The sequence below is a fragment of the Lycorma delicatula genome, chromosome 5 (assembly GCF_047948215.1).
Source record: "Lycorma delicatula isolate Av1 chromosome 5, ASM4794821v1, whole genome shotgun sequence".
Lineage (NCBI taxonomy): Eukaryota > Metazoa > Arthropoda > Insecta > Hemiptera > Fulgoridae > Lycorma > Lycorma delicatula.
In genome coordinates, this window is record NC_134459.1 from 23,979,168 (window position 1) to 24,006,574 (window position 27,407).

Below are 27,407 nucleotides of genomic sequence, written 5' to 3' on the forward strand. Positions count from 1 at the left end.
TCTATAAAATTTAAACTTCTTTTTTGTGGTTAATCTGCTACAAAAAAGCTGAAAACCTTTTTCGTTTACAATATTAAATTTATAGGTAAATATTTTTATATGAAAATCTAATAAAATTTATTTCTTATATATAATTTTACAGACGTTTCGAAAAAAAATTCAGCATTTATTTTGGTCGCTTGGCAGGAGTGGTGGATGAAAATTAATTTTCTTTACAAAAATATCAATATATATATCTTTGTGGCTCAAAAATCTCCAGAACTACTACATCGATGTCCTTGAAATTTTTATATGCTGTAGTATTGTATTTGATGTGCATTTGAAAAGTTAATGAAGATTGGTCGAGTCGTTCTTGAGGTACGCTCAATTTAAGGTCGAAAAAATTTGAGCCAGGCAAATTAGAAGCGTAGTTCGTTACAATGCTGCAAGCTGGAACGCGGAAACAAAATAAAGTAACGAAAAATCGGTCTTGGGTTGTAGCTGCGCCTCGTTTGACAGGGCACATCAGACACTGTCACTGTGCAGTCGGAGAAATTCAGTTTATATCTTCCAACAACATAGTATTTGGTATCTATGCTTGTTTTATAATGACTAATTTGTTTATCTTTTGTTTTGAAGGCCAGATATTTTTTTAACTTTAAAAATTCATGAACTATTTATTCTGGTATTTTTTTACTTATTTTATATCGGATAATGTCAGTCAATAAAATATATGAGCAGGATTAAAGAAAAAAGAAATACGAGAAAAAAAGATATAAATTAAAGAAATGATTGGAAACTACAAGAATTGGAAGGAGAAGACTTGGAACAGATATGGAATAAGACACCAGTGAAGAAGGGACCTGCCGTCAAGCAGAATACAAAATGTTGATTATGACGTCAGTGAGTATCCTGATTTATTGTTGGGTATTAGACATTTTATAAAGCTAGATATTCTTCCATGTGATAGCCAAGAGATAAATATATTTTGAGTAATCGCTGTAAATTTTTATTAATTTAAATTATTTTTTAAAGAATAAGTAGTATTAACATAAAAAAAATGTTCCAAAAGCCTTACATTTCCTGAACTACTGTGTATACAATAAATTGTATTGGACAGAATGGAATAAATTACATTGATTTTTACTTCCTTGTACGAAGTAAAGGAAAGTATATACTTTCCTTCGCGATCACAATATTGTGATCGCGAAAAATTACGGATTTCAGATTTCAACGGAAATATCGATTTTAACCATCCCTGAATCCATATTGACTAGTTTTAGAGTGATGTGTGTAAGTACGTATGTACCACACATAACTCAAAAAATGATTAGTCTCAGGATGTTGAAATTTTGGATTTAGGACTGTTGTAACTTCTAGTTGTGCACCTCCCCTTTTGATTAAAATCGACTGAAGTTAAAGGGCCAAAAAAGCCCAAAATAAAATATAAAAAAAAACATTGGTTCATAGACTTTTTCTTAACTGCAGTAATAAGCCCTCTATGATAACTTTTCAACTTATAAGTGGTACTTAATTTCATTGATTTCAAAGTTATAGCAAAATAAAATTTTATTTAATGAAATATTTTAATCTTACAAGGAAAAGGCACATCGGTACGAATCAGACTTCATCTCTTTTTTTTTAACTTGTTTCTTTTAATTTAAATATATTGATTTTTTAATAATTTTTAACCTCTGATTGAAAAAAAAATTATGATAAAAAATAATTCAGTAATAACAATAATAAAAGAACATATGAAAAATATCAGAAATTATTAATGAAATAAAATTTAATAGGCGTACAAAGAAGTCATGTGGCGTCCAATTTACTTCTACTTTAGGTATTCATTTCAGTTTTCTGCTATTGGTAAACCATATAAAAAATATGGGGTACAAAAGGGATTAAAGTTACTTACCCTAAGAGGAACGATGTTAATACAGCCCGGTTGATTTAATAAATGATATGATGATGACATTGATAACATTGAATTTTAACCGCATCAGTGATTTAAGTTGCAGATATGCGACAGTGTAGATTTGACTCTGTATAGACGGAGATGGGAAATTACTTTCCATACGATACCCGTATCAAAAAGTTTTTATTATTGAAGATAGCTAAACTGTAAGAGAGCAATTAGTGTTCATTGAAATCTACTTAAATCGGTTACGATTATGGGGATTTTTGACTAAAATATTTATTTTAATGAAACACTACTGTATAATTATGAAAATTGTTTTGACATTATAAACTACATACATCTTAATTAGTAACAAATTTTACAACTTTACCTCTTTTAACAAAACTATCTAAAAAAAAAATATTCATTATCTTTTTACACAAAAAAAAGAAAAAATTAAAATTAGTCACACGAACACAAGCAATCTTCAATTTTTAGTATTTTTTCGTTTACGATCCCCCCCGCACTTTTTCGCTTTTTTCACAAAAATATTACATATTATAGCATGTTTTATAATAACTGATGCATAAAACACTAGAGAAAACACACTAAAATGCTGTTCTACATCGGTGATTTTAAACATATTATCATATTAGTCAAGGTTAGGAGCGAGGTTATTGAGTTGTAGGGTTACTACGGTATTTCTCTAATGTTTTATTCATCAATTCCTATAAAACGTATAAAAAATGTTATATTCAGTCATTTTTATTTGGAAAAATGCGTAAAAAATTGGGAGAGGGGCGTTAAACGAAAAAGTACCCCATTTTTTTCAATAAAGAAAGAAGGTATTTTTTACGATTTAAAAATATTTCGGGATAACTCAGAAATAATATAATGGAACAAGACAGGTAAAACGGACCTGAGTAACGGTTTCCCCCAACTAAGAAAAAAGTAGAAGAAAACATATAATGGAAAGAATCCAGAAAGGGGCTAAAAGGAAACACATTAGTAAAGAAAACAGTTCCGTTTGACAATCGTCCTTTTTAATACTGCCCGCTGACACATCTAAACAGACAAGAGGTACCTAATCCAAGTTAGGAATGCATGTGAATGAAAAGGCCGGTCGATCAATCTCACGCTCAACTGGAATCTGGTCCTGCAGGTAAAGAACATATTAACATATCAGTCAAGGTTAGCGAGCGAAGCAAGCGTACGTTAATGTCAAGTGAAGCGATACCGGATTGAAAAATATAGCTAAGAGAGGTATGTGTTTTGATCATTTATTAAAAACCCCAAAAAAGGTAAGTGGTACTGGATTGACGGTAGAAATAGATGAGTTCTTATTTTCAAAAAGAAAGTATAATAGAGGCATAATTCTTCCAAATAAGGGTATTTGGAGGTACTTGCAGAGAAATTATAAGTTTATCTCACCAAAATTAACCAATGCTCGCTAACCTTGACAAATTAACAGTAATGTATTGATTATTTAAATAATAATGATGTCGCAGAGTGAAATCACTGTGCGAGAGAGTGCTGCGGTAAAGTTCTAAGCGAGGAGTTTTGCGAGTTTGAAGCTACGAGGAAGTCGGTGAACAAGCTAATTTCTTGTGTGTGCTTAAAGTGACTTAAAAACTAATCCAGTACATGAAAACAAGAAATTGTTCGGTGAATTACTGTTAGACTTAAGTAAAAGAGAAAATGTACTAAATTTCATTCATAAAGTGTTAAGAGTAGTTTTATTTGTTACCAGCAATGGTTTTTGCAGTGGAAGAACTTTATATACTTGTCTTATCTATTGTACTATTGTTGTTTATACAAGAATAGTTTTTTTTTTTTTTTTTTTTTTTTTTTTACTGTTTAACCTCCGGGTTCGCAGTTAAGCATTAATGCACAGAGGATGAGATGAATGATTTGTAGCGTGTGTGAAAAATGCCATGCCTGACCGGGATTCGAACCCGGGACCTCCGGGTGAAAGGCCGAGACGCTACCACTCGCGCCACAAAGGCCGAGAATAACCACAAGAATAGTGGTTAAAGGTGTTAAGACTAACGGTCATGCTAATGTCTTATCAATGGGAGTGAATAACATTTAACTGTGAATAAATTCTGACGATTACTTTAAATTTTGTTTCGTATGTAATCACTGTCTGTTATTACTATTATTTTGGTTGTTATTAATGATTATTATTTCTTTATTACTGATATCTATTATTATAATTGTTTGCTGTTGTCATAATTATTTTGATTATTATTGGGAAGTGCTTATTACTGCCATTTATTTTTATTATTACTGTTGTCATTATTGTTATTACTGGTTTGTCTTATTTTTTTTATGTTCTTAAACTAACAAACTGTAATTATACAAACATTGTCAATTGTCAATCTCTCAATATCCTGATCGAGTCGCGAACGCGTGAAAACAGCAATTTTATTTTGATGGGTTTTTTAAATTAACCTCTTAAGGATGACCTACTCCAATTTAGATTTCGTATTGCATATATATATATATATATATATATATATATATATATACATAACCACTGTTTATTTATTAAAATCGTAAAGGGATTCAAATTTATTATTATATTTTCTAAAGTAAAATTTATTAAAAAAATGTAAATTATTAAATGAATCAAAACACTATTATCATATTATGCATTGTCTCGTATCATCTAAGAGCATAAGGAGAACAAAGTTACACATTATAAGCAAGAATATTATGTTTAGACCATTACACAGAGTAACTTTTGTTAACTCTAGCTATATGAAACCCGGTATAACAATTTTCAGTGGCCGTAACGTAGACAAAATTGTGTGGTGTAGAACTTTCAAAACATTTACCGGATCATAGGCCAGCTCAACACAACGAGAGATATTAAATTCTTGGTGCATGACCCAAGGCGGTATCACGAATATGGAAAATAGTTTCCTTCAACTCGTTATATCTTCCTGACAGGAAGTAGCCCGTTAAAATGCTAAGTAGTAACTTAAAATAGTCTTCAAAGAAAACGAAAAACCTCTTAAAAACTAACTCAAAGGAATAGTAGCCCAAAATAAAAAAAAATATTAAAAAAATAATTAGGAGATCAAGCATGTTATGACTTTTAATACCCTAAAATGTTAGCCTAAAAAAAAAAAGAATAAAAATCATACTGAAAATATTATATTTTTTAATCTGAATATAAATTTTTTAAGTAAAAATTATGTAATTAAGTAATAATTTTTTCTATTTAAATATAATCGTTGTTCCAATTAGACTTAAGTCACAATAATGAAAAATATTCTTAATCGAGAGGATGAAGATAATTTTTTATATGATAATTAATAAATGAGGAACTAATTAACAGATATTTTTATGAGTAACGGCCGGCCAACATGAAATATTACTAAAATATTGGTAATGCTTTAATGTTCAATTATTATCTCATGTTTAATGTTCAATGTTTGATTGTAAATCTTAAAAATTAGTTATTTACAAACAATTTTCAAATAAAATATCGGCAGATATTTTGAACAAGAAATGAAGAAAACGAAGAATTAAAAAAACTAAAACAAAAAATATAAAACCTAACAGCAAAAACTTTCCTTAAATAATTTTCTACGAAAGCAGCAAACTCTGAAAGTGATAGTAATTAAAGGGAAAAAAAAGAGAGAAAGTATGGTTGTAATTAAATCGTGAAGTATATAACTAATAAGATTAAAATTATTAATGATTTATTTGATTATGAAAACTTATTTGATAGGATTCTGTGATGTGCACATGTTACTGTAATTCCTGAATGTTAAAAATAATGGTATTTAATAGCAGTGGTACTTCTATTTAAAACTGTTTGTAACTATTAATGATTTCTTGCAAGTCGTTATTTATTCTATTTGTAAGTCATTGATAAAGAGTCTAAACATTATTATGTCATCGCAGAAAGCCCCTGGGGCCTCAAAGCGCCGTATACTGGCGACCACCGTCGTGTCTTCGCTTATGTATGCCGTTCCGGCCTGGTGGCGCTCTATCGCCATCAGGCGCAACAAGGAGAGACTGGCGAAGACGCACAGGTGTGTACTCCTAGGTGTTGTGTCCGCATACAGGACAGTGTCCTTCCTATGCCGCCCTGTGTGTATTATCGGGTACACCTCCTAATGACCTATTCGCAAAAAAGAGGGTGGAGAGGGCACAAGGCAAGCCAGAACAAGAGATCAGGGATGCTGTTTATAATATCTGGCAGGAAAGATAGTCGCAGGAAGCTGCGGGTCGATGGACGAGAACCCTCATCCCCAACATCAAGCCATGGTTGTCGAGAAGATTTGGTGAGGTTGATCATCACCTATCGCAGTTTTTTACAGGACATGGTTCCTTCAATAACTACCTGCACAAAATAGGCAAGAGAGAAGAGCCAATTTGCAACTACTGCAACGAGATACATGGTGCTGAGCACACCTTTTTTGAGTGCAATAGGTGGGACACAGTTAGACATAGTAAGGCACTCACAGGTATAACTCCAGAGACAACAATAGAATACATGCTAAGAAGCGAGTCAAACTGGAATAATTTTGCTAGTTTTGTTAGACAAGTCGTTCTACAGAAATACTCCGATGAGAGAAGACAAGGTGTTGGCTAGAATAGGACTGGGTGGACAGCCTTGCTGGTGAGGTCCAGCATGCTGCGGTGTGTCGGCACTGATGAGCCACCAAGGACTCCACGGGTAACGGTCAGGTAACAGCAAATTGAAATCCGAAGGGACCCGGCGCCGTGTCGCGGCACACTGGGTGTGGCGTGGAGGCCAAAAGGGCAATATTAATAAAGAACTCTCAAAAAGAGCTAACCGGTAGGCCAACCTGCCATGCCGGTATATAGCCGGTAGGTGGGGAGGCCTATTTGAGTTTAAAGACACTCCCCTGGGGGCGTAATACCTACAAGTCGGCCCAGGGGAGCTGAGAAAGAAAAAAAAAAGAAAAGTCATTAATGACTAATTATTGATATGAATATAAATAAAAGAATGAAAATCCACATCCTTGATACAGAAAATTAAAAAAAAAGCTGATAAACAGTTGTAGGACTTTCGCATCAGGCGGCTTATTTATGATGCATAGATTACACATACATACAAAAACAAATTAATTAAAAATATTTATCATTTTATTTAAATATATCTTTTGTGTATTTAAATCAATGATTCTACCTAAAGGGCACGTGCATACCGCATTTCATTCCCACGGGTGAGGCGGTACTAGCGGCCACTTTAAATACTTTTTTACACTTTAAATATTATTCATTTATTAAATTCTACCGCCCACCTGTGACGTCACAGCATAGCAGACGACTACAGCATACAAATCCTAGTAAAAGCAGTTACTTTCATACGGATTTGAATACTACATTGCTAATGCCGGTGTTCTTTGGTGGCTGGGATTCAATTAACCACGAATCTCGGGAACGGTCGACCTGAGACTGTTCAAGACTTAATTTACATTCACACATATCATCCTCTCTCATCCTTTGAAGTAATACCTTACGGTGGGTCAAGAGAAAAAGAGAGAAACTACTACAGTAGCTATATGTCAGTGCTACACTAGCGCTGCCTGTAGAGACAAGCGGTACTAAAGACTCATTAGTCATTATTACGCACTATACCAATTAGCCATTAGTTTATTTAGAACATTTTTTGGGTCGGTGTGAGATTTTGAAAAAGGTGTTTTTGGAAATGTTATCTTTTAATTCTTAACAAATGTGCTTAAGAAAAATATGAACTTAATTAGGCGAAATCTCGAGATACTGAGAGTGACCTTGCTCTACAGCCTGCGACACCGAACGTACACTTACATACGATCATCCGGAAAATTTCCATCCGGGGATTTTGGTTTCCTTAGATATCAAAATTTAAAGATCCATTGAAAACCGCTTATGACCAAACTGGACCGATTACAATACTTTCCCTTCTAAAATTATAGCGCTAGACGGAAAGTAACAATAATATTTATATACTTCTTGGATTGTAAAGAAACTATTTAAAAAAAAAAGGAGGCTAAATTTCCATCCAGAAAAAACAAATTATTTATCATTACAATTTTTTTTTTGTAGCAAAATTTCAAGAATAAACAATCTTTGTAAGTAAAACAAAAATAAATTCTTATTTAAGATTCTTTTAAATATATAAAAAATAGAATAACTGAAATTGGAGGTATACTTCTTACAGGTAAAAGAATAAATGATTTTTTAGTAAATTTTAATTGAAATGTACAAAATTACATGTAGATTTTATATTTTTTAAAAAGTGTTGTAATGCATCATATATCTTCAATCATTAAAAAGAACAACTCTTCATTTATTCTATCTTTATAAAATGTAAGTTTAGAGGTAACTTTTTTAAGATTGCAGTGCTCTTTAAATTTTACTTAAGAGTAAAATTTTAATGGCTTTTTAACGTTTCAACATTTTATATTGCTGCAGATGTTTTTAGATTAGTTTATGACAACTGTATTTACGAAGTAACGATAAAATAAAATATAACACGAAATATTTTTCCTTTTTTTTATTCTAAATAAAATTTATGCTTGATGCTTTTACTGTACTCTCAACTAAATCAACTTGAGAACTACTTTAATGTAGTTAAAGTAGTGTATATGTTAACAATGTATATCAATATTTAGCTTTTAATGAAAAACAACTAAGTAAATAAATATTTTTTTCTGAAGAATACATCAACTATTTTACATTTATACATAAAAAACTTCCCTAGCATTTGCTGAATGGATCTAGGGAAACCGTAATGAAACCTTGATCAAACAGCATCAGAAAATAACTATTAATTATAAAAAAAGTGGATGTGATTTAAAAGCGTTTTAATTATATAACATATCCACACACAAAATAATCTTAAGATAAATAATGAAGATTTAAAATATTAAAAAACAAATATCGAAAATAAATTACAGTTAATAATATTTTAATGAATATTATTTGAGCATTTATTTAGGTACACATTTGAACAAAACCGAAAATAAATGATTTTTATGTAGATTTCATAAGAAAGCTACCTATTGCAACGGGTACCATGATTCGACTTTCGGAAGACTTTCACATTTCTTCGCGTTTCACATCCTCCAGACCCCAAAAACACCGCCACTCAAAGGTATACATGTACATTTATATACATATGTATATAATTTTTTTTTTCAGTTTCTTGTGGACAGTAAAACTGCCGTAATTTTTTCGCCAATCAGTATCAAATTTTTCCTTAAAAATAATTCGTCCCAAAATCTCGATCGAGCTCATTAACGGTCAAAATCGGACCATAGGGGTGAAAATGGGGCTTTTTTCGAAAAAAAAAATATCGCTATAACATTCTTATTAAGTAAAATATCGAATTTATTTAAAGCTCCTACTATTATTTGGATAAGGGCCTAAAACTTACTTATCGCAGTATAGTTTTTTGATATCACCAACTATAGCCCCAGGGGGTGGAAAAAATGGAGTTTTGAAGACAAAAAAGAATCATACCTTCCTTAATAGGCACAGTATCGAATCGGTTTAAAGTGGTTGTTGTCCTCTAAGCATTACCTAAAAGCTTTGTCTGTAACAATGTTTGATACGACTAACCCTAAAGACAAGGGACGGCCAAATTGTTGATGCAATTGTAAGAAGATCGGACTTATCGTACGGTAAACATGTGAAACCTTTTTTTTACCAAATGAAAAGTTATCTGAATTGAAAAAGTTTTTATGATAAATAATTTTTCTTATAACACAGCAACAAGGAAAATACACAGTTTTCTAAAAATAAATGTTCTTTAAATTTTTTATTTTGTCATTTTAATCTATAAAATTTAAACTTATTTTTTATGGTTAATCTGCTACAAAAAAGCTGAAAACCTTTTTCGTTTACAATATTAAAATTATAGGTAAATATTTTTATATGAAAATCTAATAAAATTTATTTCTTATTATATATAATTTTACAGACTTTTCGAAAAAAAATTAGGCATTTATTTTGGTCGCTTGGTAGGAGTGGTGGATGAAAATGAATTTTCTTTACGAAAATATCAATAAATATATATATATAAAACTTTGTGGCTCAAAAATCTCTAGAACTACTACTTCGATTTCCTTGAAATTTATATATGCTGTAGTATTGTATTTGATGTGCGTTTGAAAAGTTAATGAAGATTGGTCGAGTCGTTCTTGAGTTATGCTCAATTTTAGGTCGAAAAAATTTGAGCGAGGCAAATTAGAAGCGTAGTTCGTTATAATGATGCAAGCTGGAACGCGGAAACAAAATAAAGTAACGAAAAGTCGGTCTTCTTGCTCGGAACCCTTCGGAAAATGTTTAATTTATTTTTCTTTTGTACTGAACCTTTCATTCACCATTTGTTGGAAGAAATGAATATATATATGGTAGGTTGTGTACAATTCTTATTGATTTGTGTGCGGAGATACGAAGGAAAGCAATATTGTTTGGCGTATTCAGGTAGCGTCACTACTTTGAGGATCATAATGACAGAGGCAAAAGGAAACAAAATAAAATAACTGAAAGTCGAACTTCTTGCATAGTTTTGCGCAAAAATATATTTTTTTTTTTTTAAGGAAAAAATATAAAAATGTATGGACAGTCCTTAATCTATTGAAGTATTTTTATCAGTACTGTCGACAATTAAAATTATTTAACTATTAACGTTTGGACTTAACATGTGGACTAAATTTTATTAAAAAAGTGTTTTTTTTTTAAATAACTTGCTTCAAAGCGGTTTCAATCGATCATCCAACCGCGAGCTGCTGTCCTTGCACTGAATCAGGTATACTTACTCTTTTGTAAATTACGCCGAAAAGTAATTAGAATATGATCAAATGTATATTGCATTTAAACTATGTTTGTTAATTTAATATATCACTACTATGATTTTAATACACTTCCAATAGTTATGATACGGCTGTTAAACCTTTTTAACATCTAAACATGTTAAATACATGTATCTATTGTCGTATTGAATAAATTTGAAGATTTTCTTTAAGGTGGAAATCTTTTTTATTATCCCCTACTTAGCACCGGTGAAATCTACCGATAGCCCTCCTTACTGCGTGTGCCGAAAGAGATTTAAAAAAAATTATAATAGTATAATTTAAATATTTATTTTTATTTATGTTGTTTTTATAAAAAAAAGACCTTTATACTAGGTTTTAGTTTTTAAAATGACTAATAATGTTACCTTAAATTAACTGTCTGTTAATTAATATAAACGTTATATTTAATTAATATTAAACAAAATAATTAAAATTTTAAATTAATAATTAAATGTTGACGTCTGTTAATTTTTAACCTAATATTCAACTGACAGTATATTTAGATCACAAGTATACAACATGTTTGTTAAAATTAATTTGTATTATTTTGATTTTACTCATGCCTCATGGTCATTAGGTTTAGTAAACTGTTTCTAAATGAAATTAAATTTTTTTTAAATTTTTTGTTTTATTCAATTTATCTTAAACCATTTGTTCATAATTAAATTTTTTACGGATCCTTTTTATTCTTTTTGTATGTTTATAACCCATTTAACAAAGTTATTGTACGTCAAAAATAAAAAAAATAAAAAACAGGTTATTTTGACCTTAATTTATTATTTTTAATTCAAGATTACTCAAAAACTACTGCACATAAGATTTTGGGATCTAAATTATTCCAATTTTTAAATTAACATCCTAAAAAATTCAGTGCGACCTCACTTCACAGGCTTAGCTGAAATCCGAGCGAAAAATTTCGCTAGCCATAACTCACAAACAAAGCATTTAGGTGGTATGTTTTTTAAATGATCTTTTTTCCATTATTTTTAAAAGCAGAATAGGTAATGAAAGTTCCGCCTGAACATCATGATACACGTTGTAATTAACGTAAATTATTTCAAAGTATATAAGTTTTATAAAACCATGTATTAAAAATGGGACCGAAATAGTAGTTTAAATTAAGTATCTAAGATTGTAATAGTAGATTAATATATCTTAGTTCAATGACTGAGATGGTGAACTGGTTTTTGTAGTTTTAAACTAATTTAAAAACGGAGAATTATACTCTGCTGCTGGGATGCAATTTGTGATAAACTATTTATGAATATAAATAACAAATTGAGTTTTCAGTATAATACTTTCACATCTAGGTAGTGTTATAGTTCTAGAAGGGAAAGTATTGTAATCAGTCTAATTAGGGCATATACGCTTTTCACCGGATTTTGATATTTTACACCTAAGGAAACTAAAAATCCAAAAAACTGGATGGAACTTTCCGAATATTGGTATGTATGTACGTGTGTGTGTGTGTGTGTTGTTCGATGTCGCCCTCTAGATCACCTTATATCTCCAGATCAACTCGACCGATTTTGATCAAACTTGATCTATAGGAAGCATTGATGCCATTAAATTTTCAATTTAAAAGGTCAAGGGGATGAGGCTGCAGAGCAAGGTCACCCTCAGTATCTCGAGACTTCGCCTAATTAAGGCCATGTTTTTCTTACGTACATATGTTAATTAAAAAAATAACAATATTTGAAAAAAAATCTTTTGCAAAATTTTATCTCAACCCAAAAAATGCTCTAAACTAGTGGCTAAGTGAGCATACTGCGTCAATAGTATCCCTTGTCAGTAGAGGAAGCGCTAGGGTAGCACTGGCATACAGCTGTTGTAGTCGTCTGCTATGTTATGACGTCACAGGTGAGCGGTAAGATTAAACAAATTAATAATACTTAAAGTGTGAAAAAGTAATTCGCATGGTTACGTCTCTAACTCGATTGCCCGGTTGACTCGGTATCTGACGCATTAAACCTTGCGAGTACATCTATCTGCCAACCGCACAAGCGAAATTTCTTCTATGTAAGTTGTAACATTACATTAGTTTAGTAACGAATGTTGCCACACCCGCACGAATTAAATACGGTATGTGCGCGCGCTTCAGTTAGAATCATTGAATTAAACGAAAAAATATTGCATTTATATAAAATTATAAATATTTTAAAATAAATTGTATGTGTAAGCCGTGCATTAGAAACCACCTACAGTTACATGACTTTTCCGGAAAGCGGATTTAGTCTCGTGACGGTCCTACAACTGTGTGTTGTCAGCTTTTTTCGATTACCAGTTATTAAAAGTAATATATATCATGCGGAAGATAATTTTTATACAAAATTTCAAAACATGATTTAAACGAAACCTATTTAAAATTTAGTTTAATTTTTTTTTTACTGAGATAAGTTCCTGGCGAGTAAATAAAATATTTTCACAAAATGGACAAAAATAATACAGCGAATTCCGTTTAATAGTACCACTTATTCAGTTGGGGCAGTTGTGTTAAAACAGAAACATGTTGGTATAATTCATGTGAAATTATGCCGGTTTTAAAATACCGTTTATAAGGCCGACTAGTTTATTTAGTTTCATATTCTTCTTTATTTCACTCGTAAATCTAAGTCATTTAAACGCAATTAAGCGGGAAATAACTTGTATTTAATCACTAGGAGAAAACTTTTTCGTATTGGTTTGTACAATACGTAATTCTTTGAAGCTGTTTGGGAGTGACGACAAAATAATCAAAAAGATTATTTGAAAACTGGACGAAGTCAAGATAAGTAAACCAACCCGAAGTTAAGCGCTTATCTATACAAGATACTACAAAATTTATTGGAGAACTTCGGCAGTATTTTATGCAAGAAGATGGTGAAGAATAACACTATCAGAACTGCGAGTCTATAGAATGCCAGGTCTAAAGGGAGAGGAGAGAGCAAAGTAAAAATTTTTTTTAGAAATTTAACCAAATAAGAGTCTAAAATACATATCTTTGTATTTTACTGACCATGAAAGGCATTCATTAATTTAACTTGTACCTATATTTTGTTTATCAAGCCTTTGTTCTTTATTAATGATGTAAGACTACAAATTTTGTAATTTACTTTACGTAACTGAGATACTGTATTATGAATAAACTTCTAAATAATAAGACGTTAAATTGTGTTTAATGATTAGTGTGTACTGTACTACATTTGTTTTTGTCTTCTCACTTAAATATTTCGTTAATATCAGCCGTTTAATAGGGCCATATAGTACCGGTCCCGAAGTAGTTCGAATAGTTTGAAAAGGAAAGGGTCGTGGTTAGGACATACCACCAGGCAGATCACTAGTTGATGATGGTGCTGAAATGGTAAATGGAAAAAAATCTATTTGTAATCAAAAGACCCGATGGTAAAAGTTCCAAGTGAATACGTTGTGTACGTAGATATTCAATCAAGAAACTTTTTGTGCAAACTGGGGTATTATGTTAATATTTAAAATTGAAATATTCTTTAGTTCCGTTTTGTAAGTGTATCACAAAAATAGCGCCAGTCTCCTTTTGATGTCTGGGTTATTTTGTTTATTCTTTGTAATTTAATTACACAAAAAAATAAATTATTCCACTTCTATGTATGGTGTTTCCTTGCTTTCTTATGATTTCACAGTTTTTCTCATTTACTTTTAAAAATGCTACCTGATCCTTGCATAGAGTTTAAGTAATTCTTCTCTCCTTATATTTAAGTATTACTTTTATAATTGATTTGAATAAAACACTTGAATTACGAAATGCAAAAGGTAGTTTTATTCTTTTTTTTTAGTTGCCTTAAAACTCTTGCAGTTTATCAAACTGCTTTACTACAATTATTAAAATAAATAAACTGACACTTTTGACACAAATAAATTTAAATAATATGTTCCTGTTCATATTCTACAAAACAATAAATCACTAAAGAATTTTACTACAAAGGAAGTACTATAAATAAGGGTAATAAAAATCTAAGGATGTTTATTAGATATAATATGGAATTAAAAAATGATTTTTACGTACGACATTTCAATTGCACTGTGAAAATGGAGTGTTAAAATTAGATATGTCAAAAGGGCGAAAATTTTAAAAACTGTTACAGTCAATTTTTATTATTAATAAATCTAACTTTGAGAAGATTTCACATGCTTTAAAAAAGGTGCATGACTTAATTTCATCAAATCCATATTTATAAAGATCTTAATTTAGAAAAATGTATTTTCTTTTCCTTCTCATCCTACTACAAAATTATTGGCATTTTTAATCAAACTGTGGGTTCAATAATTCTAGAATTACTAAAATTCTGATTATAAATCAAAAATTAAAAGGGATAAGATGCAGTCTTATCTAGTACCTTTTTTGATCTTAAACCCAGTCAATGTCTCATGGCGTGAGGACTATAGCTTCCTGATTAAGGTAACCAGGTATTTCCGGTGTCCTCTTTGATGGTTAGGTCTCAATTAATCACAAATCTCAGGAATGATCGACCTGAGATTGTACAAGATTACACTTCATTTACATTCATACATATCACCCTGATTTATCCTCCGAACATACCTTACGGTGGTTCCGAAAGTTAAAGTGAAAAAGAGCAGTGATTAAGGTACAGAAATTTAATTAATCATAAATTATGTTCTGGCCTACACATTTTTCGGAAGCAATTCCATAATACTATGTCTTGGCCGATGGCATTAAATGATGCCTTGGAATAGTCAATAAAGTTTAAAGTACATACAGATATATGTTTTTGGAATTCTCTGGATTTCTCCATTATCTTTAGAAATAAATTTTATCTGTAAGAATTTTTATCTGTACTCAATATCCTTGTCGAACCGCGAACACGCAAAAATATATTAGTCATGTAAATAAAGATCAATATTTTTGTAATTAATTCCAACAATCGATTAAATTCAACCATTCATTGCAACATTAAATGTTTAAGTTTGTTATTAGATTTAATTCTGAAGATAATATGAAATAAAAAAGTTTCTAAGGAGTGTTACTAAAAGTTACTCTATTAGTAGCGTGATTTTTCTGTTTTGTAACTTTGACTTCTTTATCTCGAAGTTTATCGTAATATCTCGGTTATCGATAAACGATACCGATTTTTACGTAAAAGTTTTCATTAAAATCATATACCACATGTCCCTCTCTTCCTATTTAAAAAAAAAGTTTGATTCAATATGGCGGATCGAGAATAGCGGATAAACCTTTAAAATACATCATTAAGTAGTAATTTTGTAACTATGCACATCCGTAATTGTTTCTACCTCCTCTTAATATCCTTCAGTTTTGAAATATGAAGCCGCTTCCATAACTAAATATCACTCTGTATAGTATTTGAAAATTTTTTTAAGCATTAAAAACTTTTGAAGTAATACTTTTTAAAACACGATTTTAATTTGCAAATGACGGTAACTGTTGAAAGACTTATATAATTTTAAAAATTCAAAATTATTTTATAAATAAAAACAATCTAATGTAACTTGTTCAGCTTGTTTTCATTAAATAAAAAAAATTCTAATTTTTTTAAATATACTTTTAATTAAATCCCACAGCAATTAAGTAAGCCACACGTCATATTACGTTGTTGAAAAACAACAGGGATTTTTAATCAAACTGGTAGTACTTGTGGTAGAGTTATGGAGTGTTTATTACTGAAATATTGATTTATTAGAGGAAATTAATTTTTTAAAAGCGTTAGCCAGGACAGAATGAAAAAGAATAAATATAAAAAATTACGGGTGAGAGGTCTACTGACTTTTCTATCATAAAAAAAAAATTCCGCTTAATGGAACTAACAAGTGACATTTTATACTAAATTAAAAAGTAAAAGGCAGAAGGAAAAATGCAAATAAAATTAATCTTTAGTAAAAAAGGCTTCATTATAAAATTCTACTTATATCAATAAAATTCATAATTAAGGAATTTTTTAAATGTGGAAAAATACTTTTTCTTTTTATTGATGAAATTATTTATTTATTTCTTAAGCTCTTTCTGTAGTACATATTAAAACATATGAAATACGTTTTTGATTTAGATTTAAAGTTTATAATCCAATAAAGCTTAACAAAAAGTAATTAAAATAATTAATTAATAAAAGTAATAAATTATTAAAGATCAGATAAACACGTGAAATATATTTCTCCTATTGACCGATAACGTTACTGGTAATGAGTGGAAAAATTTCCGTATAAGAATCTTAATTCATTCTCTTTTCAATGCACAAGTTTCTGCTAATTCGAGAACTGATTTAATTTTCAATCTATGGAATACTCATGATTATTTCTAAATGAATAAAACAAGTATGAAAAGATTAAATAAAAAATGAACAGAATGAAGTATGATTATAAAAACGTCAAGTAAGACCAAACCTAATATGTTTTTGTTTGATGAAACAAAAATAAAATTTAAAACAATTTATATTAATGAGGCCGTAAATAGTTTTTTTTTTTTTTTTGAACGAAGTATATATCAAGTCGTTTTTACTTCCTTGTACAAAGTAATGGAAGTATTGTGATCGTGAAAAATATCGGTTTTGAGATCTCAACGTAAATATTTATTTTGACCATCCCTGAATCCATTTTGACTAGTTTCGGTGTGATGTCTGTACGTACGTAAGTACGAATTTCCCATAACTCAAAAAAGATTAGCCGTAGAATGTTGAAATTTTAGATTTAGACAGTTGTAACATCTAGTTGTGCATCTCCCCTTTTGATTGCAATAGACTGGACCAGAAGTGCCCAAAAAAGCCCAAAAATCAAAAAATGAATTTGGATTTTAGACTTTTTCTTAAATGCAGTAATCAGCCTCATTTAGAACTTTTCAACGATATATCATAAGTGGTACTTAATTTCATTCGTTCCAGAGTTGTAAACAAATAAAATTTAATTGATGAAATATTTGGATCGTACAAGGGGGAAGGCACAAATTTAATTGATGAAATATTTGGATCGTACAAGGGGGAAGGCACATCAATTCGAATCCGACTTCATTTCCCTTCTTTTTTTTTAATTTAAATATATTGATTTATTAATAATTATTAACCTCCGATGTAAAAAATGTTTACAATAAATAATAATTCAATTATAACAATAAAAAAAAGAAAAAAATATCAGAAGTTATTAATGAAATAAAATTTTATGTACTTTTTATTTTAATAAATTTAGTAGGCGTACAAGGAAGTCATGTAGTGTCCACATCAAATTTCTTAATATTAGTGACACATTAATTTATCGTTCATGAATTTGTTTAATGTGTTGGGATACATTTATTAGTCCGGTCGAAGAAGAAAAGCAGGTGTGTTGAAGTTCACAAAAAATATAAAAGTTTACAACATCAAAGCGAAAATATTTATATTAATTTCTTCGATTCTTCTAATGATTAGTAATTAAGAAAAATTCACTCAAATTCAGTAAAAAATTTACTAGCAAGTAATAAAGAAAAATAATAAAAATATATACTACAATATTAAAATCAACCTAAAAATCCCGTGTTTGACAGGATAAAACTACACCTTGAATGGTTTGAAGTACGTTCAACCTACAAGGACTGAAGTTGCTAGTTAAAGACCACGTATAGTGAGTGAGTGGTATTTACCATCATTGAAAATTTTGAGTGGTATGCCCCATAGATAGAAAATAAAAGAACGTTTGGCAGTTAAAATCCTGAATATATATTAAATAGAAATTTAGATTTTGAAATATAGGTAGATGGAAGACCTCTGAAAAGATGATGTCTGAACAGAGTACAGTCCATACCTGAACTGGTGGAGGAGAAGATGAAGAAGAAAAAGAAAAAGGAGCAAAAATGGTAACTTAAGCAAAATATAGAATAAATTTGAATTTAAGTTTATGATTCATCTTTTTAGATTTTTTGTATACTTTCGTTCAGTTTTAATCAAATTCTTACAAAATTGTATAATAAAATATATTGTATAATATACAATACAATAAAAAATCCGTTAAAGTTAAATATCAGTAACGACTAAAAGCAAAAATATATAAACTGTTAATGAAAATTAATAAAACAATATAACCAACGTGTTCCATTACGGAATAGTATTATCTATTCTACATTCCACGTAGAAAGTTCTAAATTCATATCCCGAAAAGGCTTGATACATTTTTGATATATCTATTTTTATTACCTTTGTATTTTCGGGCACAAGCTTCAGGCTTCTTGTAATTTAATAGTATAATAATATCAATTAATGAATTACTTTTAATTTTAATATTAATACAACTGGTTATTTATTTTTTACTGTTCATTAAAATTTAATGAAGGCAGCATATTTTATTTTAATTGAAATAACCAAAAGAATTTACATTTGGCATAGATTAATTTATTCTGTGGCTAAAAAAATAAGACATCTTTGATCTATGTTGAGATATCTGTGATCTACTATATGAAGTTGTATTTATGAATTCTGAATTTTTTTTCCAGAAATTCATTTTAAATCCTTCCAGTTTATGCCGGTGATTAAAAAAGGACTTCACAAATTTAAAGCATATGAAAATTTATTGAAATAATTTACACGTTCAGTTGACGACTCCTTTTATAAAAAAACACATCAAGTTTGTCACTCAGCATTCACTTTGGTTTCATGTGGCTTCCATTTCTAATGTGACAATCATCCCACCTGAAGTCGATTTCATTCTAGATTGTAGCCAGCAAGACTGGGCGTTAATTAAAAGTCTTAGCTCAACAAGATTAACAGACAAAGGTGGAATATAAACCCGATCGTTAATGAAACCCCACGAGAAGAAAATCTAGGGGATTATATCTAGGGAGCAAGGTGGCCAATCAATTAGACCATCATGACCAATCCATCGACCTGGGATTCTAGTATCAAGAAAATCTCGGCCTTCTAGGCGGTAGTGTGGCTAAATTCCGTCTTGCTGATGAATTGGGTCCACCTCGTCATCATCGTCAAACTAAAAAATTAGAAAAGTTTGAAACATGTAAACGATACCATTTACCGTTGCCTCCTGGAAGAAGAACGGGCTGCATAGAGTTTGTTTAGGGCGAAAAAGGCATTGAGGGCTAGCACGACTAAGGGCTAGCACGAATGTGCTGCAAAGTTTCATGAGGGTTTTCGCCACCTCATATTTGGCAGTTATGGGTGTTGTTCACCTTGCCACTGATGTGAAATGCCGACCCATCAATAAAAATTACATTGTCTAAAAATCTTTGAGTTCTAGAGTTCATTTCTTCGAACTACGTGCAAAGCTTTATCTAGGGTGTTCCACAGAAGCTTTAGACACGTGGGCACCCTGGTGATTTTGTATGTTTGACAGTACAACTTTTCTCAACGAAGGTTTAGTACCAAGTGTAAATTGTATTCCTACTAGGTGGCTCCCTACCGTAATCTCTACGAAAATTAAGCTGAATTCCAGTTGCTAACTGCAAATCGTGAAATCAAAACACACAGACACACAGCTAGCACGTTCCGCACCACTAAAAGTATCCATTTTTAATAACAATAGTAACAGCGCTAGTGACCGAATTCCGTACTAATGAATTACGTGACTCAAAACTTGTGTTTTTCTATAAAATGAGACCTCGACCAAATCTGTAAGTTATCTAAATAAATTTAATATGCTTTTAAATTTGTGAAGTCCTTTTTGAGTCACCCGGTACCTATTGTGCTGGCGTAGCACAATCGTAAATAAAATTTAATTACTTCAAATCATTAAAAATACCTTATTGATTGATTTCATACGAACCCTATCCATTAATTGCTGTTTTTTTATTTAATTAGGTTTTCTTAAATTGTTTCTTTCTATTTTATTTATTCATTTAATTTGACTTAATTTTTTTTTTATTTATTAATTATATCTTTTATTAAAATTGGTCTATAATAAACCATCATAAAGACCACGCTATATTTGATTAGAATGCTATTTGACGGATAAAAGGAAGAAACTGATTTTCTATTTGACTGGATAGAATAAGAGAAACCTCCTTAAAATCATGTCAGAACGATATCACAAAATAATAATTAATTATAAAAAAAAAAATTATATGGTTAAAATCAATAAAAATTAATTAAAAATATACGAAATAATTTTACGGTAAATAAATCAAGATATTAAATACAAAAAAAACACAAAATAATTTGCAATCCAGAGGCCGTTATTAAAAATTAAATTATTTGAGGACATATTTAGTACACGGTGGACAGGATGGAGAAAGTTCAGGATTTATATTTTTCTCATTTTAAATAAATTTAAAATTTTAAATAAATTTAAAATGAGAAAAATATTTAATCCTTTTTTTTGTGTTCAGTCAATTGACATGGATTGATGCAGCTCTACAAGATTCCCTATCTAGTGCTAATTGTTTCATTTCGGTATACCCCCTACAACCCACATCCCTAAAAACGTTTTTACATATTCCAAACGTTGCCTGCCTACACAATTTTTTCCTTCTACCTGACCCTCTAATATAAAAGCGACTATTCCAAGATGCCTTAAATGTAGCTTATAAGTCTGTCTCTTCTTTTAACTATATTTTTCCAAATGCTTCTTTCTTCATCTGTTTGCCGCAACACCTATTCATTTGTCACTTTATCCACCCACCGGATTTTTAACATTCTCCTATAGCACCACATTTAAAAAGCTTCTAATTTTTCTTCTCTGGTATTCCGATCATCCAAGTTTCACTTCCATATAAAGCGACGCTCCAAACATATACTTTCAAAAATCTTTTCTTGACATTTAAATTAATTTTTTATATAAAATATTATATTTCTGACTGAAAGCTCTGATTTCGCCTGTGCTATTCGGCATTTTATGTCACTCCTGCTTTGTCCATCTTTAATAATTCTGCTTCCCAAATAACAAAATTCTACCCCCATAATGTTTTCTCTTCCTGTTTTCACATTCAATGGTCCATCTTTATTATTTCTACTAAATTTCATCACTTTCGTTTTGTACTTGTTTATTTTCATGCAGTATTTCTTGCGTAAGACTTCATCCATGCCGTTCATTGTTTCTTCTAAATCCTTTTTACTCTCAGCTAGAATTACTATATCATCAGCAAATCGTAGCATTTGCTACGTACGATACTGATCTTATCACCTAGTTTAAATAATCTATTATATAAATTACAAGGTAATTTATTAAATATTGACACGAAACCATATTATAGCTGTTTTTGTTAAGCCGAAAAATTATGTTGAGTTATACATACAGTTCTATTTGTTATGATAGTGATGGAAGTTTTTTATTTTTTATTTAATATACAGAACAAGTGACTATTGATTTTTATCAAGGATTGAAAATTTATAAATACAGACAAAAAAAAATTAATGCTTTAAATTTTCTGAATGATGAGAAATTAATGATACAAAACAATGGTAATTTTTTTTGTACCTTGAAAATTCATTCTTTTTGAGGTTGCCGTAAAGGATGATACTGTACATTACCTTAATAAATATTTAATAATGATGACAATTTTAGTAATGGACATGAATCGTTTGGAATTCTTGATATATTGTTACATACTTATATATATATATATATACATATATTAACGGTAGAGAAAAGGTTCTTTATTAGAATTAGTATTAATGTGAGTAAAATCTATGAGTTTATTAATAAATACTTAACATAAATCAGAGGTTTATAATGGCAGCTGAGACATGAAACATGGTTCAAAACTATAAATATCAAAATTCTGAATAAAAGTCTCGTTGTGCGTTCAGTTTTGTTCGTTAATTATTTTATATCAATAGATTAACGTGTCATATTGAGGGTATATTTATAAATCCATAGCTTAAACAATGATTTATTATAAATAGGTAACCGAAGTTGATAAATAAATTATGTAAATTTTTACTTATGAATTACCCTTGCCACAAATATTTTGCATTATTTTGAGGATCAATAATCGGTTGTGGGGGGGGGGGGTTGATTATTCAGTTTTGTTTAACCGTAAACTAATAACACAAAAAATTGATTGTCTTAGTAAATTTCTCCATATTAAAAGGAAACGCTATAGTGACTTTCCCCCTTTCCAATTGTAGATACGAGTATAGACTTCTTATTTTATGCCGATTATTCTTGTTCAATCGCTTAGAACAAATTACAGTTCGTAATTTTTCTAACTGAAAAAGTAATTTTATCGTTATTGTTCAACGGAGTGTTTATAAGAAGTAAAACAAATCTTTGAGTATTTGTGAAATAAAATAGTTTGTTGAGTAAGCGTGTGAGCGCGTGTGAGTGTATATAAATATATATAAATCGGTTTTTAATAAAGTAAGGCAAAGTTTAACAACTTTTCAACAACTGAACATACAACAAAATGAAAATGTAGTAAACGTTCTTAGAAAATATTCTTAGTTCAAAGATCTAATTTTCGGTATGCGGCCATCACATTACACGAACCAATGGAGTCTCCATGGAATATTTGAACAATTTTAAATGGAAAGAATACAGAAATATTATTTTAAATAAATGGAAAAACAAAAAAAAAAACAAAAAACTGGAATAAAACAATTCGGACTATAACATTTTATATTTTGAACCAAAATGTCTACCGTTTAATGCTTCCTACTGCTAGTTTCAAAATTGGAATATAGTATCTTAAATAACTGCATATCAGTTACAAACAGTAAAAAAAATGAAATTTAAAAAATGCTTGTATTTAAAAAATGCTTGTAAAGCAATCCATTTATTCTATAAGATTACTTGAATACAGCACTTTTGAAACTACCTTTAAAAATTAGTCAATCCCAAAATTTTGGCTAGGGTTCATCAAATCTATTTATTTTTTCAATTCCCATTAAAATAAAATGTCACAACTTTATATTTGCATTAAAACTTTTTGAGTTGATTTTCCATTGAGGCCACCTGGGAGCCTAGTGGTCTCATGTGGTGTCATACCGAAAAAATAAATCGTTACAAGGTAGGAAAATTTAATTTCCTCTCCTTCATTTTGGTAAGTTATTTAAGGGTTACCGTACTTTGTTAATAACTACGTATGTATATATATATATATATAAGATTGATAAAGAATGAAAACGGCTTCATATTTCAAAAGTGGGGATACTAGGAGGTAGAAACAAAGTGCGGATCTACATAGTTAAAAAATTACTAGTTAATATTGTGTTTGAAATTATTGACTGCCATCCTGGAACCGCCTTCATGAATCAAAGGTTTTTTTTTTTAAATAGGAAGATGGACATAATACATGATTGAATATAAAATGTTAAGAAAAACGATGCCGAAAACCGATTCTCCATAAATACTTTCGTTTTTTTGTTTTAAATATTTTCAAAAAACGAAATATCGCGGTTTTCGCTATCAATTTTCTCGTAAGATTGTACACTAAAATCATGTATCACATGTTAACATTTCTATTTTATTTCTATTATTTCATGTCATACATATCATCCTCATAAGATGAGGATGATATGTATGACATGTAGTCTTGCAGACTCAGGTTGATCATTCCTGAAATGTGTGGTTAATTGAACTTCAACCACCAAAACACACCTATATTCACTGTCTAATATTCAAATCCGTATAAAAATAAAGTTTTATTAGAATTTGAACCCCACAACCTTCGACATCAAAAATCAGGTATTAATAAAGTGATTTGCAACGACAAATTTACCACTAGAGTAATCCGGTAGGCCCTTCCAATTTAAAAAAAAAGAATCAATAAAGCGGATCCAAGATGGCGGACAAAAATATGAAACACACCAAAAAGTAGTAATTTAGTAACTATATACATCCGCACTTTTTTTACCTCCTAGTATCCTATCAGTTTTGAAATATGATGCCGTTTCCATATTTTAATATCACCCTTTATAGTTTATTTAGTATTAATTTTAATAGAGAGTAAAAAATATTTATTTAATTAAAGTATAAAAACTTATAATTTTTTTTTTAATTTTTCTTTTTTAAACATTTTACAAAACTACAGTCAAGCAAAAAATAAAATCTCATTTTCGTTGATTTTACATTTTTTAATCTGTTACCTTTATTTTTCTTATTCTAGATCAAATTACTGCCATTATTTTCACGCAAAAGTTACCGTATTTCCCGAAGTCACTGAAATATGAAAATTGGCAAAAGTTTTACTTCTAATCTAATTAAGTAAACATAAATAATACTGTACATTTTTAAATTGAGAAACCAAAAAGAAAGATTTAAAAAAATGCTAGATTATTTTGAAACGCTATTTATTCGGGGTTTTCCAAAAGGATCATATTTTGTTTATGTGGTCATTTTCACTCCTAAAATAAGTATATATTCTTATTATTTAAATACGGAGAAACTTCTTTAAAAAAAATATTAACATCTGGTTCCATGTTCCTGAGTTTAACCGGTATATACAACTTTTAATTTTAAGCTAATCATTTATTATTTCCAACTGAAAAGTTATTAATAACGTATTTACGACCTTCTTTTTAATCTTAATTGAAATATAATGTAATGTCCAAGAATCTTTATCTTTGAAAATACTAAAAATTGTAAAAGCTTTGAAAGTTTTTGTAACTTACAAAAACTTGTTAACTTACAAAACTTCAATGAGCACATAAAGGAATGAACACATTTCTGATCGGCCATGGGGTCTTACGGGCCTACCTGTGTGGTAGGAGTTGCCCTTACTGCGGTGACCCGAATACCCCGAAACACGTGATGTTCAGATACCCGCAGTGAAATGAATACCGCCTGGCTTACTCGGCGATTACCGGACTGCTCAGCGTGGAGACCATCATCGCCACCATGTTGCGGAATTCCAAAAATTTTGATACAATCGCAGGATTCGTGTGACGAGGGTTCTTCACGAAAGGTTCGGGGAACTCGGTGATGAGGGACAGCCCTCTGCGGAGTTGCCGTTAGCTTGCGCGAGTGGACAGTAGTGATGTGGCAAGGGGACTCTCAAACCCCCGAGCGAAAAAGACCGAGTCTCAGGCAAGATGCCCTACTCGGGGTGTCCTCGTTAGAGGGAATGGCTTAAAGACCGAGTCCCGGCTCCCGAATTGGGGACCCAGGGACGGCATAGCCGGGCCTGGTGGATCCTGCTCTGGGGGTTGGGCGCCGCAAAGTAAGATCCAATCGGCGGGCCGGGACGTGGAAGCCCATTAGAGTATAGAACATTCCTCTGGGCTGTGTTATACTAACTGCAGGATCCGGCTCAGGGAAGAAGGTGAAATGAAAAAAAAAGAGCACATAAAGTACGGACTTATTGTTATTGAAGGAAAAATCAAATAATAAAAAAATGATGTTGATTGACTATAATTACAAATTTGGAACCAAACTTATTTGTTTATTTATTTATGTTTTTTTATTCAAAACAAATTCTACGTAGTTTAGTAGAAATCCTTTAATTATTCTAAAGCTATCATCATCGGAGTAACACATAATCCACTTACAAATAAACTCTACGTTATCATGACAATACAGAAGACAACACAGAATTGAACGTTTTTTCCCACGGTTAAATATAAAAAGAAAAATAAACTTTCTTAAATCTAATATGTTATAATTTTTTTATTATATACGGATAATCTGTTTATAATTATTATTTTTATTATAAAAATTTTGTCCAATCTGTACGTGATTCATCTTAATAATTGCTTGAAACTAAACCTTACATTTAATTCAGCTTGTGTTTAATGTTCTTTATTATTATAATAACAAAACAACAAATTAGTTAAAAAAAGTACTGAATTTCTTACGTTTGATATATTTCTCTTTAATTGACTATAAAAACATATTCTTAGTACAACTAACCAATGAAATTTCACTTTTTAATATGAAATTAATTAGCCAAAGGACCGATTGCATCATAAAAATATTTACACGTAGATAATAAATAAATATTCTAATACTTCATACAACTTCGTAAAAATTATTCATAATTTTTCCGTGTGGCCTGATTAATAATGTTTGTTGCGTCCTCCATTTTCCGTTAATTATTTTGTGGAGGTTGTTACAAGGTATTATTTCTATTTTTGTTTTAGACGGCTGCATATAGAAAGATTCTCTAAAGATAAAATAAATACGTATGAGCTAGTTAATTTTTATCAGGGAAAAAAATTTTACACGATTCTAATGTGATTAAAACTTATCGTAGGTCCTTTTGAATAATTTACTGTACATGACTATTTTTTCACGTAATATAGTGAGTGTAATAGTTCTTAGAAATTCTGATTATTTTTGTTTTTATATTTAACATTCGAAAGCAAAAGATGGGCTGTCAAAAATCCTAACTGATCTGATTTATGAATGGTACTTCATATTTTACAGATGTAAGTGACGGATGATTATCCTCTTATCAAACCATAAAATTTACAGAACCATAAATCAGAGTATATGTATGAGATTTTCAAGCTATATAAGACGATTATGAATCCCAAATAACGTAATTAGTTAGTAATTTTGATTGGTATGTTTTCAGTATTCGACAGCCGCAACAATTCAACAGTATACAGATAACAAAGAAAAATTAATTTGTTGTAATTTTTTCAGATTTAAGTTTTAGTTTCCAGGCATCATGCCATAACTATTATGAAATAAACCGTATATATGAATTTTTTATAATCAAGAGAGAATTGTAGTATCATTAGCATAAATTCTACAAAGAATAAGAATTAAAACCGATCTTTTTGGAATATCATCTACGTACTAGGAAATCATTGGATTCTGAAGAACCATGAAAGGAAAAACAAAATTTGTATCTGATGAAA

The 27,407-nt window shown here is 30.1% G+C and overlaps 1 protein-coding gene across 1 annotated transcript in view; it reads right to left on the reverse strand.

The window, feature by feature from the left end:
• The window catches only part of LOC142324752 (neural cell adhesion molecule 2-like), a 725,167-nt gene that overhangs the window by 554,813 nt on the left and 142,947 nt on the right, over window positions 1-27,407 (reverse strand). The window lies entirely within an intron of this gene.